This window comes from Pogonomyrmex barbatus, unplaced genomic scaffold (genome assembly GCF_055798465.1).
Source record: "Pogonomyrmex barbatus isolate J1 unplaced genomic scaffold, ASM5579846v1 scaffold11, whole genome shotgun sequence".
In the NCBI taxonomy this organism is placed as follows: Eukaryota; Metazoa; Arthropoda; class Insecta; order Hymenoptera; family Formicidae; genus Pogonomyrmex; species Pogonomyrmex barbatus.
Window position 1 is genome coordinate 7,402,891 of NW_028297107.1, and position 15,342 is coordinate 7,418,232.

The window sequence follows — 15,342 nt, forward strand, 5'->3', positions numbered from 1 at the left end:
TATATGCATTTTTCTTAACCTTATCCTTTACCGTTCAATTAATCCTAATTAATTTTAGCATTTTTTCTCCATTAGATAAAGCTAGTTATATTATACAAATATGCATATGAATATGTATATATGATCTAAATTGAAGTGTTCATAAATAAAATGATAATTTATACATATTTCTATACTGATGTAAAGTTATATATTTTAACTACACTCTTAATTTATAAAATTTCATTCACTCATATCAGGTCCTTTTAGAGTATCGTTTATGTCTTTTAAACATTGTTTTCTCGTACACACATATTAGATCTTTTAAGGTATTATTTAACATCTCTTTTGAACATTGATACTTTTTATGTAATTTTCATTTAAACCTGCAAAGAAACATTATATTATAATAAATAAATATCTTTTTCATAAAAATTATAAAATTTATCAATTCATTACACAATTATGTAAAATGATAATGTTAATATTAACATTTCAACTTGACTTCCTATTCTTTTGAACTTTATTCTTTGTCATTTAATTAATAATTAATTAATTTTAATTTTTTCCAAAACTACAGTTAGACAAAGCTAGTTATTTTACATTATATAGATATGATATACATTATATGAATATGAATCTAGATAATATCAAATCAAAATGTTCATATAATAAAATAGTAACATTTATATTTTTATACTCATCTAAAACCATATTTTAATGTCGCCCTTAATTTAAAAGATTTCATTCACCCATATATATCAGATCCTTTTTAGAGTATTTATGTCTCTTTTAAACATCGTTTTCTTGTACATACATACTAGGTCCTTTTAAGGTATTATTTGACATCTCTTTTGAACATTGATAATTTTTAACTTTTAAATCTGCAAGAAGAAACTGTTGTAGCCAGATCTACAACCAATAATAAAATAACAACCAATAATAAAAGTAATCCGCATGGCAACAAAATTAGGTCGCATGAATCTCGAAAAGTTTTTCGAAAGACGACACAAATGTGTGACCGCCGAAATTGCGACCAGTCTTTCGAAAGACTGCAGAAATGCATCACGCGAGAACATTGCGAAAAAGCCTATCAGCAAATTCCTAAATTTGATGATCAAACCGAGCGTAATATTGATTAATCAATATCGCAACCGATCGACGCAATCGATCAGAATGCTGATCGGGCATCGATCAGATATAACCGGTTACACAAGGCGGAGTCGGAAGAGTCAAGAGTCAAATGTCAAGAATAATGTGTCGTTCGGAATCATTATTATAATTATCGCGCAAGATATTACAAGAGCGCGGCGAAGTTCACGCGAGCCGTACTATCAGCATCTCAGGTGACATACTCGGTCGTCGGCCGCCAGAGTAACGCGATACACGCCGAGCCGCCCGCCAACGTTTAACCGTGTGTAAAGTAATAAAATAAGAAATACTACACTCAAGAATTTGTGCATTTATTAAATAAACCAATTAAAATAAAGAAAGTGTGTTAGTGAATTCAAAAAGATTTCCTTCCATTCTTTTGATCCTGCTCGGAATCCCAACTCCTTAGGCTTAACGAACCCGATTATCTCTAATATTATCGTTGTAGCCCATCCGGGGTACAACAAAATTTAAATAAAATAAATATATAAATATCTTAAAATAAATTAATAGTTAAAATAAATAAATATCTTTTTATAAACAAAATTGAAAAATTACAAAATTTATCAGTTAATTACACAACTACAGAAACAGTTACAAAGAATCAAAATCCAAGTTGAATAATGTTAATATTAATTGAAACATTTATATAAAATAATAATGTTAATATTAACATTTCAACTTGGCTTCTTATTCTTCTAAACTTATTTCTTTGTCATTCAATTAATAATTAATTAATTTTAGCATTTTTTTCCAACCACAGTTAGATAAAACTAGTTATTTTATATTATATAAATATGTATATAAATATGATCCAGAAACATCAAATTGAAATGTTCATATAATAAAATGGTAACATTTATATATATTTTTATATTTATCTAAAGCCATATTTTAACACCCCTAATTTAGAAGATTTTATTCATTCATACATATCATGTTCTTTTAGACTATTGTTTATGTCTCTTTTAAACATTATTTTCTTGTATACACATATTAGATCCTTTTAGAGTATTATTTAACATCTCTTTTGATACATTGATAATTGTTGTAAATATAACTTTTATTTAAACCTGCAAGAAGAAAAAAACGTTACAATGGATAAATATCTTTTTTTCATAAAAAGAAATAAAATAATTACAGAACATACAGAAATAGAAAGAATTGAAATCCAAATTGAAACATTTATGTAAAATGGTTTTTCTGAACTTTATTCTTTGTCGTTCAATTAATAATTAAATAATTTTAGCATTTTTTCCCAACCACACTTAGATAAAATTAATTATTTTATATTATATAGATATGTATATGAATAAATATGTCTAGATAACATCAACTTGTTCATATAATAGAATGATAACATTTATATATATTTTTATACTTATCTAAAGCCATATTTTAATTTCACCGTTAATTTAGAAAATTTCATTCACCCATACATATCAGGTCCTTTTAAGATATCGTTTATTAAACATTAATAACAATAATGTAACTTTTATATTGTGGCGGTCACCGCCACTCTGGCCCATCGACAAGCGCGCCGGCGCGCGCTGCCGCGCGCTGACACTGTGGGCCCGCGCACGGGAGTGATCCACGCGCTCGCCACGAGATAGCCAACCGTTTGATCATCCACTCGTGCGCGGAATCTGTCTTTGGCGCTATATAAGAGCGGCCGGCACCACCGTTTGGCACTACCCTCTCAGTGCGCACTGGAGCCCGCGCACGGCTTAAGTTAGCACTGAGGACTGACCGCTTGCGGTCATTATACGGCCCTTTTTATAAGGCTGGCGTTACCGACCACTATTGGTCGTATTCCCTCTTAGTGGCCGCGCACGCCATCGAGGATTTCCTCTACCCTCCGACGCGGCCGCGCACGCCGTGCCTCCTCTCGCCTGAGTTCTCTTCAGCGGCCGTACACGCCGCTGGACGTGACTCTTGGCACACCCGCCGAGAGGCAACCGATCGCGCCGCTTTCTCCGCCACCGGAGTACGCCGCCTCAGGACCAGGACACCGTCACCACGTCGGGACCGCCTCTTCACCGCCGCCGATCTCGTAGCCGCATCCGCCCATGCCCTGGCAGCCATCACCGCGGGGAGACCTACCTCCGCTGCCGCCAGGACCAGCGCCGAGTGGACTTCTCACTGGCTAGGAAGACTGCGAGACACTCCAGCATCAACTCATTCCGGATCATCGACGACTTCGCGCCAGCCAGAGTCTGCGTCGCCTGCAGTAAGGGGCAACTAACGCCCCCCAGCCTCCTACAATGTCGCCTCGCAGACGGAGGCTCCGCAGCACGCTGGAGGCTTGCTGACGACTCGCGCCAGGACCACGCACCACGGCGAGGCTCGCGAGAGGCGAGGCTCGCGAAAGGCGAGCACAGCGCTTCTGCGAGGAGCCGCGTGATTCCGCCACACCAGGCCGCACGCCAACCACACGGGGCACGCAAACCCCCGCGTCACGCCCGTGATATATCCATTCTCTTTTTTATAGTTATACGTAGAAAATATATAATGAGTATTTAAAGATCGCCTCATTTAAATCTTGGGAACCTGCACGACAACCTTCATTCCCTCTCGAACCTGCCGCCATTTTCCGCTTCGCCTGAGCGTGAACTGACGGGGCGTGCAGGGAGGTACAACGAGTTGGTTTCGTCAAATCCGTTCAGACATCACAACTACCATCACAACAACTCGCATTGGCGACACGCCACATTGGTGACATCCCATAATATATTTTAACCTGCAAGAAGAAAAAACATTAAATAAATAAATATCTTTTTTCCATAAAAAGAAATAAAAGAATTATAAAATTTTTTCAACTTGGATTCCTATTCTTCTAAACATTAATCTTTATTATTCAATTAATGTTTATAAATTTTTATAAAAATCGTGATTAGTTAAAAAAGAATCTGAAGTTGAATTGAAATGTTCATGTAAAAATAAAATAATAAAATGAAAAATAGAACTTACCTGCAAAATATAGTAGACACAAACATGAGTTACACTCCGCAACAAATTATCACAAACTGTCAAACTCGCCGCGAACGTCAACATTCTTGGCCACTACTCGGACGTGTAGAAAAAGAATAAGCATACTTGGGTCCTTGTGTGAAGCGCCACATGATATAAACATAGTTTTTTGCTGCATTTATGAAAAATATATTGCTGCTCGTTTATCGAATATTTATCGACATGCAAATTCAGCAATGCATACACATAAATGTAAAACGGTCTCGCTTTCCCGCGCGGAGAGCGGTCAGTCGGTTGCCAGGAGGAGAAGCGAGGACGTTGGAGACAGAAAGTTGTTATTAAATTGTTAGGCGATGATTATAACAAATAACGATGTTTTATTCAACTAACAGTGGTGCGATGGAATGCACCGAATCGTCGCGTCAATGTTCGTGGTCGTGGACGGGCGAGACGGCGATCGGCGCGCGGATAGCGCGTGGATACAAAATGAGATATCGCTCTGGCGGTCGGCGCGATACTGGTCGCGGCGCGCAGTTCGGTGGCGCGTGGCGCGCGCGGCGGCGGCAGTGTCGCACGTGTTCGTCGCGGACCTTTAAATCGGCGTTGATTGAAACATGCACGCGTGTCGCGAGCATTGTCATGAAGGTGGATATTCGCGAAGTCGTCGGATCGTTTAGATCGGAGAACGGGTGTGCCCGTTCCCTGCCGAGAGGGCTCAGCTGACGGGGGGTGCGCCCCTCGTCTGTCTGCGTGAATGCCGAGTGAATTCGGCCAGCCGGGGAGGACCCCAGCTGTGTACGGAGAAGAAAGTGGCGGTGCCGAGTGTACTCGGCCGACCAGGGTGTACCCTCGTGTTCGGAGAGAGGGTATCGGGGAGAAATCTTGGAACGGCGGAGTCGGATCGAGCGAACTCGACGCGCTGGGGAGACCCCAGCAACTCTCGGCTTGCCGTGCGAGGTACGGAGACGGTTTTCGGCCAGACCAAGCGAACTTGGCGCGTTGCGGAGAGCCCCAACAAAACTTAGGCTTGCTACCAGTTTCGGATGCTCGCTTCCTTGAGACGGGCTCTCGGAAAACGAGCTAGGAACAGGAGTCAACGAGGAGTGATTTCCTGTGGAGAGCGATGCCTTTTTATACCCGAGATCAACCTCGGTATTTTCGGTTGGATCGGTCGGATTGGTCGATCTCGAGGTTAGCATCCCTCTCCCCAGGAGCAGAAAAAAGGATTGGGTATAATTGGTTTTTTGGGGATTAGACGGAATAGGAGCGGAAGATGATTAAAGGTAGGAAAGGAATTCGGTGGGAAGGTAACGGCACGATGCAGAGTGCGTTAGCGCTTGTTGGCGCGACGCGTGGCGCAGTGCGAGGAAATACCACGAAAACATGTATGTTTTCGTGGTATTCTCCGACGCTTCGGAGTTCGCGTATTGACAGATTAAAAAAGGAGGCATTACTGCCTCTTGCGGCCACTGCCGCACTCCGCCTGGTGTTCGGCGGTCCCCGACGGATGATCGGTCGGGGAAAATCGGAGGAGGAATGGAGCGGAGGGATGCGCTCCGTTACAAATGTAATAAAGGTATTATTAATACATGTGATATTAATGAAGATGATGAAACATTTTTGACATTTAATAAGCGAAAAAAGTCAGCAGAGATTCAATATGCTGCATTGATTGCTGACAAAAATATTTCTCTTGACACTGCACAAATAATTTTTAATTTTTTTCAGAATGTAGAAAAAGATCTTATTAAACAGTATGAATATGAGTCGTACAAAATGTACGAAAACAATTTCGAATGTTTTGTGCCCTGTGGAGACTGATCGTGTAGTAGAAAATATTAAAAATATGAAATTCTCAATTTTTATTGATGAAATATCAGATATCTCGAACGAAAAATGGATGACATTTTTCGTTCGACATGTCAATTCTGAAACTTTAGATGTTCACTCGCAGTTAGTCAAATTAATTGATGTCAATGCAAAAGATTGTAGTTCGGAAAAGTTGTTTAATGTCTTTAAAATGGAAATGTGGAAGCTGCAAATTCCATTTTCAAATATTATTGCCTTATTATGCGACAATACGTCTGTAATTACTGCTATTGAGAAAATTCGTAAAAGATTACCAATTGCAGACAGATTTATCTAAATTGAAAGTATTTCAACCACAAACAGCTTTATTTGATGTTGACAGAGAAACATTTATCATTTAAAAAAAACTTGAAGAAATGTCTAAAAATTTATTGACGCTTCCATGTCCATGTCATTCTGTTGCATTGGCTGCATATGTTGCATGTTCTAAAATACCTGAATTTTGTGAGGAATTTAAAAAAAAAATTCCTTTTATCAATAGTAGTTCAAAACGATCTTCCAATTTTCACGAGTTTTCCGAATGTTTTCAGGAATCGAGTCATAAAATTTTAAGATTATTCGATACGCACTGGCTTTCTCGTCACTCATGTGTTGAAAGAATTTTTTCTTCTTGGAATATTAAATATTTTTTAATTGACATGTCTGTAAGCGAAAAAAGTGAGAGCCGGGAGAGTATCTGTTGTTGTATATAACATATTGTATATAACATTGTGTAAAACATAGACATGAAAGCATATCTATTGTTCTTAAAGCATATTTTAAATTTATTTAATAATGCATTTAATGCATTTTTTCAAGCAATGGAAACAAGAATATATTTATTGCATCCAAAATCTATGAATTTTCTATTCCAAATTTCTTAACATTTTTTAAAACCAGATCTTTTAAAAGATTTATTTACGATAAACTTTTCCGAAAGAATCATAAATCTCTTGAAGACATTAATTTAAAATCCGAATGTGAGGAATATCTAAATGAAATAAGTGGAGAAAATATTGATGCAATTACAAATATTCGAAACAATTGTTTAGAATTTTTAATTACTGCTACTGAGAAAATTCGTAAAAGATTACCAATTGCAGACAGATTTATCTAAATTGAAAGTATTTCAACCACAAACAGCTTTATTTGATGTTGACAGAGAAACATCATTCAAAGATGTTTCTTTTATCATCAAAACCATTGGTGATTTTGATGAAGCTAATTTAAAAAAAAATGGTCGACATTATACTTAAATTTTAGTGATACAGAAAAATTAAATTAAATTTGTCAAAATTAAATTCGATGAAATGTGGAAGCAGATTTTGCAATGTCAGACGAATGTGATTAAATATCCCAACTTAACATTGCTTTTGAATGTCAACAGATCCCTTCCAAATTCAAATGCTGATTCTGAAAGAATTTTTTCACTTTTAACAGATATAAAAACAAAGAAACGAAGTTCACTTTCTTCAAGTATTGTTAATGATATTTGCGTACTTAAATCATCTTTGAAGACAAGAGAGGAATCTATTTTGAACATGAAGATTAATGAAAAACATTTATCTTTAATGTCAGATCAATTGTATGCTACTTCTCCCGATAAAAAAAGTAGTCTAACATTATTATGTTGCAGATAAAGATATTGCTGATCCTTCTTCATCTAGCAATATGTCATAATGTCTGTAAGAGATATCATGTCTGTAAGGGATACCATATCTGTAAGAGACATGATACTTTTAAAATTGTTTTGTTTGATAATTTTGTTTTGCAAATTTTATTATTTTTTATTTATATTAATATTTAAAATAAATTATGTTATGTTATATTATAAATTATGTTATGTTAAATTATATTATGTAATAATTATAAATTATTTAACTAATGTTAAAGATATTAATATTATTAAAAATAACGTAATTGTATTTTTATTTTTGAAAATGTTAATTATTGTAAGTAAAATATTATAATAAATATAAAATAAAATATAATATTTATATATTAATAAAATATAATAAAATATAATATAAAATTGTAAAATAATAATTAGATCGTATCAATCAGCGCCCTCTTGCATAATATGCGCTGCTTCGATTATCTACGTAGCGATCGCTACGCGGGCTGCTATATATATATATATATATATATATATATATATATTGTAAGAAGTTCCTAAGGCAATCGGTGGATGGCGCCAAGAATGCTGTTCGGCGACCAAAAAGAGCGTTCTCGATCAACCATGGCGCTGTTGTGCGATACTTCAAGAAGACCAATCAGATAAGGGCTAATGCAATCCGTATTAGCTTTAAGATCATCGAACGTGCTCTGATTGTGCGGAGTAGCGAGCGAAGGGAAGGTGTAATAAGAAGGGAGGGTGTGCGTCACGGCGGGGCCCGATCACGAACCAGTCGTGAAAACTCGTAATTATTTTGCGAAAAAATATCACCTCAGCCAGGAATCGAACCTGGATCTCCTGCTTACCGGTCAAGCATCTTATCCTTTTGACTACCGAGGCTTTCTCCTCAGTTGGCGAATGGGACAGACGTGTCATCCGCGAGAGTTCAAGTCGAATAGTCGGAACCTAATCGTAGTCATAGTCGAGATATCGTATGAATCGATATTAGAATAATTGTTGTATTTCGGGCGGAGTCAGTGAAAGTATATACTCTTTATTATATTAATACTCTTTATTATATTAATAAATTACCTAAAAGTTATTGTGCCTGCTCCATTATCCATCATGTGCCGGTCACCTCTATGAGTGCGAGTATTAATCGAACGGACACTATTTGTAATGACGGACACTAATTCCTGACAAACTGTTACTTTATTTAAAATAATTCAATAAATTATAATAAATTATAATAAATTCAAAATTTAATAAATTATAATAAATTAAAAAATAACAAGACAATCAAAAATTCAGAAGTGGGATCTGAATTCGCGTCCTCATTAAAAGAACGCTGTGTCGATCACGGGTACGGAGCAAGATGAACACGTGCACAGAACGTGATGCCGAGGATAAGGACGATGGAAAGAGCGACACTGAGGTAGCACCGCTGGAGCAACTCCAAAACGCTTTCGTCTCCCGCTGTCGGACTATCGAAAAACTCTTATTGAGACGATTATGTCTCATTTAAAGAAGATAAGACCGACGGAGCTAGCACGGGAAGAAAGAGGGGAAGCAGCCTCGTTGGAACATCCAGTAACGGCGACCGCGCTTCACCACGCGCTCGCGAGGATCACGGAAACTATTCTGCAACAACAGAGAGACATGCAAAAAGCTCAAAACCAATTTATGACGCAGGTACTCCAAGAAGTTAAATCAAATTGTACGGGAACGGAGAGACAAGAGGTAGCATCGCGCAATGAAGTGAGCGAAAGCGGGGAATCGAGATTCCCAAGGGCTGGCTCAGGGGCAATGGACTTCTCACCTACTCAGCAAGAGATACGGCCGGCTCCCTATGCATCAGACGTATCAACGAGGGATATAGTGAATTGGTTGACTTCACAGATTCCCGAATTCGGTGGAACTGAAACAGAAAATATTAGTGTGTGGGTGCAGCGCGTAGACAAAGTGGCACAAGTACACGGTGCGTCAGATGGAGCGACTTTACTCGCGGCGTCGAGCAAGCTAATAAAATTCGCACGTATGTGGTACGTGCGAATCCAGAGTAAAAGTAGTAAAAGTATTCGGGAAGAAAGTGCCGTTCTATAGCATATGCAGCGAATAGAAGCACGTAAATGGAGCCCGAACAAAGAAACGTTCGATCAGTACGTCATTGCTAAAAGAGCATTGACGCAAATGTTAGACCTACCTACCAGAGACGTGATTCATATTCTCATAGGCAGGATACCGCAGAGTGCGTTAAGGGCAACAGCACTCTCCGTAGCAGATACCTCCTTAGACGTACGTATTCCTACGTATTCCTGGAGAAAATGAGGAATATTACGGAAGGTATGTTAGATAGTGAGAGAAAATCGTGTGTTTCACCGAACGTCAACAAGACTAAAGACTCTGCGTGTCGCAATTGCGAAAAACGTGGACATAGAGAGGACACACAAAGAGTGCAAGAGCGACCCTACCTGCTTTTTCTGCAAGGAGAAAGGGCATCGCCAATTCGACTATTCGGCCCTGCGGAATCGACAAGGGGCGCAAGGGTCACGTCGGCAGCAAAGGGGTGCAAGCGGCGGCAGCAGTGTTCGAGGAGACGGTGGGAGATTCGGTGGTCCTGGTATCGGAGGACGAAAGCAGCAGGTTGGAACTGTACAGACCACTCATCCAGGTGAATTTGATTTGTAATAATGCATGTGAATTAGTGGCATTAATGGACACAGGAAGTCCTGTTTCTTTTGTTAGTTTAGATATATATAAAGTGCGGATCGAATCCTTCACCAAGGTTCTCTTACCAGTCGATCGCTGTTTAGTCAATTTAAATCGCGCACCACTAAATCTTGTCGAGATCGTTCCAGTCGAATTAACCATTAGTGCCTTGCGCGGTCATAAATTTAAAATAAACCTATATGTGATAAACGAAAAAGCGTTTAGCGGCGACTTAATTTTAGGGAGAGATTTTATAGCAAAAGAAAAACTCACTCTAGTATAAGTTGCATCAGACGGAGATTGGCGATCCGATGGCTGATGTGACTCTCTTTGACAACCTCCCTCTCTATGTTGCGGATTCGCTGAGCAACCTGCAACAAGTAATGTAAGATAACGAAATAGATTATGATTTAAAGACAAAGAAACGATTGATGGAGGAAATTTTAGCAATTGAGAATTTGAAAGTAAACCGGTTGAAGACGGTTATTCCGTTCGCGTTCATTTGAAGGACGACTCTGTGTACGCTTTTGCGCCTCGACGATTTGCTCATGTCGAACGGCTTCAAATAAGGGAAATCGTTGATGACCTGTTGAGCCGAGGGATCATCTAGCAGAGTATTTCGCCGTATTACGCACGGATCGTACCTATTAAAAAGAAAAACGGCGCGATCAGATTATGTGTCGATTTGAGACCGTTAGTCGGGTAATAAAACAGAAGTACCCTTTTCCGGATCGAGGATTGTTTGTCAAGACTTTATGGAAAGTCAGTGTTTACATTGTTAGATTTGAAGGACGGGTTTCATCATATCAAAGTACATGAGGAATGTACAAAGTATTTTGCTTTCGCTACCCCTGATGGGCAATACGAATATAAATATTTACCATTCGGATATTCAGAAGCTCTCGCGGAATTCCAGAAGCATCTTTTATAAATTCTTGATTCGCTCATAGGCAAGACAAGGTTATCGTTTATATTCTTATTCCATCGGAAACCGTAGACCAAAATCTAGCTATCTTGAACGAGACGTTGACATGCCTAAAAAATATAAGTTCGAACTAAATTATACAAAGTGTCAATTTTTACGTCGAGAAATAGAATTCCTAGGCTACATAATTTCTGAAAATGGGGTCACTCTTAGCCCGCGGCATATCGAAGCTGTACGAAATTTTAAACAACCTAAAGACGAACACGAAGTACGCAGATTTTTAGACCTAGCCGGTTATTTTAGAAAATTTATTAGACACTGCGATGAAAGCTGGGCCGATGCAAAATCTTCTCAAAAAAGGAGTTGCATTTGATTTCGATGAACCGTGTATTAAAGCATTCGAAAATTTAAAGAAAGAACTTACCACATTTCCCGTGTTGAGCTTGTATAACTCAGCAGCTGAGACTGAGCTGCATACAGATGCCAGTTATTTAGGCTTTGGAGCTATACTACTACTGAAGCAGCATAATAACAATTGGGCGGCAATAGCTTTCTTCAGCCAAACTACGAACCGAACTGAAAGAAATTATCATAGTTATGAGTTAGAGATATTAGCCATGGTTAGGGCGGTAGAGAGATTTCATTTATATTTTTATGGGTTGCGTTTTACTATAGTTATTGACTGTAACGATAAATGCCGTGAATAAAACAAAGGTTTATGCCACGAATAAAGCAAATTTGAATCCGCGAATCGCGCGGTGGACGCTTGCTTTACAAAATTATTATTTCAAAGTTATTCACCGTCCGGGTAATAAGATGCAACACGTCGACGCTCTCAGTCGCGTGGGCTACGTAGATGAATGCCCCATTGAAAGAGAGCTTGAATTTCGGCAACTGGCAGATCCTAAAATTCAAGAGATAGCAAATAAATTAGAGAATGATGACAAATTTAAATTGATAGACGGTCTAGTTTATAGAAAAGAAAATGAGGATATAAAATTCGTAGTTCCGGACTAATGATATCTTACGTGCTCATCACGATGAAATGGCGCATGCAGGGTTCGTGAAAACATTACAAGGAGTAAAAGAATATTTTTGGTTTCCCGGTATTGGTTTCCCGTAAACGCATAAATAGTTATATAGAAAATTGTATTACCTGTCTAATGGCTAATGACTCCATGAATCGTTTCGAAGGGGAGACATCACTGTATCCGTCCCCAACATCTGTAATGGAAATAATTCACATTGATCATTTCGGTCCGTTACAAGAAACTGGCGATAAATATAAACAGTATGGGTATATACTGGTCATAGTCGATGCATTCTCTCGCTTCACTTGGTTAAATGCAGTCAAATCCACATCGACTCGAGAAGTTCTCGGTATATTAAGAGATATCTTTGCAACGTTTGGAAATCCGACTGAAATTGTAACTGATCGTGGAACGGCATTCACTTCAAATGAATTTCGCGAATTTGTCGAATCCAATCAAATTAAACATTGGAAAGTTGCAGTAGCCGCCCCTTGGGCTAATGGAATTGTCGAGAGAGTGAATCGATTTATATAAGAGTTCCTTGACTAAGTTAATAAATAATTCGTCGGAATGGAAAGATAGGATTAAAGACATACAGTATATTATAAATAACACTTACCATGCTGTAACAAAAACATCACCGACAAAGCTGGTGTTGGGATACAGTCAGCGATCCCATACAGACTATTCGCTTGCAAAATTTACTCATAAATTGACAATCATAAATTGTCAATCAATGTCGATATAGAAGCTGAAAGAAAGCGATCCCATACAGACTATTCGCTTGCAAAATTTACTCATAAATTGACAATCATAAATTGTCAATCAATGTCGATATAGAAGCTGAAAGAAAGAAAAATTGTGATATGGCGTTGACAGCAACGGACAAAATACGTCAATATAATAAGGAGATCGTGACGAACGATCTCGAAAACCGTCCAAGTTCGAACCAGGTGAATACGTACTAGTACGACACACAAATGAAACCGGACGTGAATGCGAAATTAAAAGCTTAAAATACAAGGGCCCGTATATGATAGGAAAAATACTAGGTAATCATCGTTACGTAGTGCAGGATATACCTGATTTTAACTTGACAACGCGTCCATTTAATGGACACACAATTCTTTCGTCCGATCGTCTCAAACGTTGGCAATGATAGCGAAGGATATTAGACGTACTTTAAGTACTACGTACATAGTAATAATAAGGATTAGTATAAGTTCATTGCAGATTGATTACGTTAAAATAAGATTTAAGTTAAAAAATAAGTTAAATAAGATTTAAGTTAAAAATTGTTTAATCATAGGGTTAAGAAAACAAGAGACATTGTGTTGTTTGCAAGCAATATAAGCGTAAATAAGTGATACGTCTTACCTGATAATAAAAATCCGATAGATAGATATAATCATATTTGTGTGATAAATATATATCTTCGGGGACGAACATAAATGCAGGATGGCTGAGCTGTAAGAAGTTCCTAAGGCAACCGGTGGATGGCGCCAAGAGTGCTGTTCGGCGACCAAAAAGAGCGCCTCTCGATCAATCACGACGCTGTTATGCAATACTTCGAGAGGACCAATCAGATAAAGGCTGATGCAATCCGTATTAGCTTTAAGATCATCGAACGTGCTCCGATTGTGCGGAGCAGCGAGCGAAAGGGACTCTCTCCTCAGTCGGCGAATGGGACAGACGTGTCATCCGCGAGAGTTTAAGTCGAATAGTCGGAACCTAATCGTAATCATAATCGAGATATCGAGATAAATCGATATTAGAATAATGTTGTATTTCGGGCAGAGTCAGTGAAAATATATACTCTTTATATTAATAAATTGCCTAAAAGTTGTGCCTGCTCCATTATTCATCACGTGCCGGTCACCTCTCTGAGTGCGTGTATTAATCGAACGGACAACAGTATTTGTAATAACGGACACTAATTCCTGACAAACTGTTACTTTATTCAAAAATAACAAGAATCTTACAATATATATATATATATATTGTAAGATTCTTGTTATTTTTCATCAGTTATGTGTATATATATATATATATATATATATTGTAAGATTCTTGTTATTTTTGAATAAAATAATATATATATATATATATATATACATAACTGATTTCTTCGAGTGTATTACATTGATTATTTCTCTTACCGCATATAAGACACGCGAGTTCACATACGACCAATACACATAATTACTTTATTTTGTTTGTTTTTTGTGCTTTCAAATAAAATATAGTTTATGAGAATCTTAACCAGTTCTGCATCTCGTCCCCACCGTTTATAGTCGCCTTTAATTATTAAAGTATTTTTAATTTTATTATTAAATATGTGAATTAATTTATTGTAATAAGTTATAATTTTGTTTTATAGTTATAATTTTAGCATAATTTAAATATTAAAAAATTTATGTAATTATTATATTATTTATTATAAATTCTTATTATTAGGTGTACAAAAAAGTTCTGAGCTTTAGATTTCATACAACCGAAATAACAATTTAAATTTTATATATCTTCCCGCCCTTTTACGGTTTTAAAGCGTTGACATTTGGCCTTCTAAAATGCCATACGGTTTGGCGTTTGATGCACATAACCTCAAAAATCAGTAGTGTTCACGACGGCAATAACAAAAGAGCATATTCGATTTTCCATCCACTTCGCGTTTCATCTGAAGAAAAATGCTGCTGAAGCCACTGGAATGATTTGTGCTGCATATGGAGAGAACGCTGTAAGTCATACTACATGTAAAAGATGGTATCAAAAATTTCGCCAAGAAGATTTCAGTCTTGAAGATGAACCGCGTGCTGGACGCCTTCAAAAGATTGAAACGGACGAATTGCAAGCACTGCTGGATATAAACTCTGCGCAAACTGAAAAGGAGCTTGCAGAACAGCTTGGCGTTATGCAGCAAACCATTTCCGTATGTTTACATACGATGGGAAAGGTTCAAAAGGAAGGCAGATGGGTTCCGCATGAATTGTCCGAAGACAACAAAAATCGTCGGCGTGACACTGCACTCACTTTGCTTTCAAAGTTCCGGAAAAAAAATTTTCTGCACAAAATTATTACAGGCGATAAAAAGTGGATTCTTTATGATAACCCTA

At 37.6% G+C, this 15,342-nt stretch overlaps 1 pseudogene; it reads left to right on the top strand.

The window, feature by feature from the left end:
* Positions 1–8,971: 8,971 nt before the first annotated feature.
* On the top strand, positions 8,972–11,182 carry LOC148937769 (uncharacterized; annotated as a pseudogene).
* Positions 11,183–15,342: the final 4,160 nt, after the last annotated feature.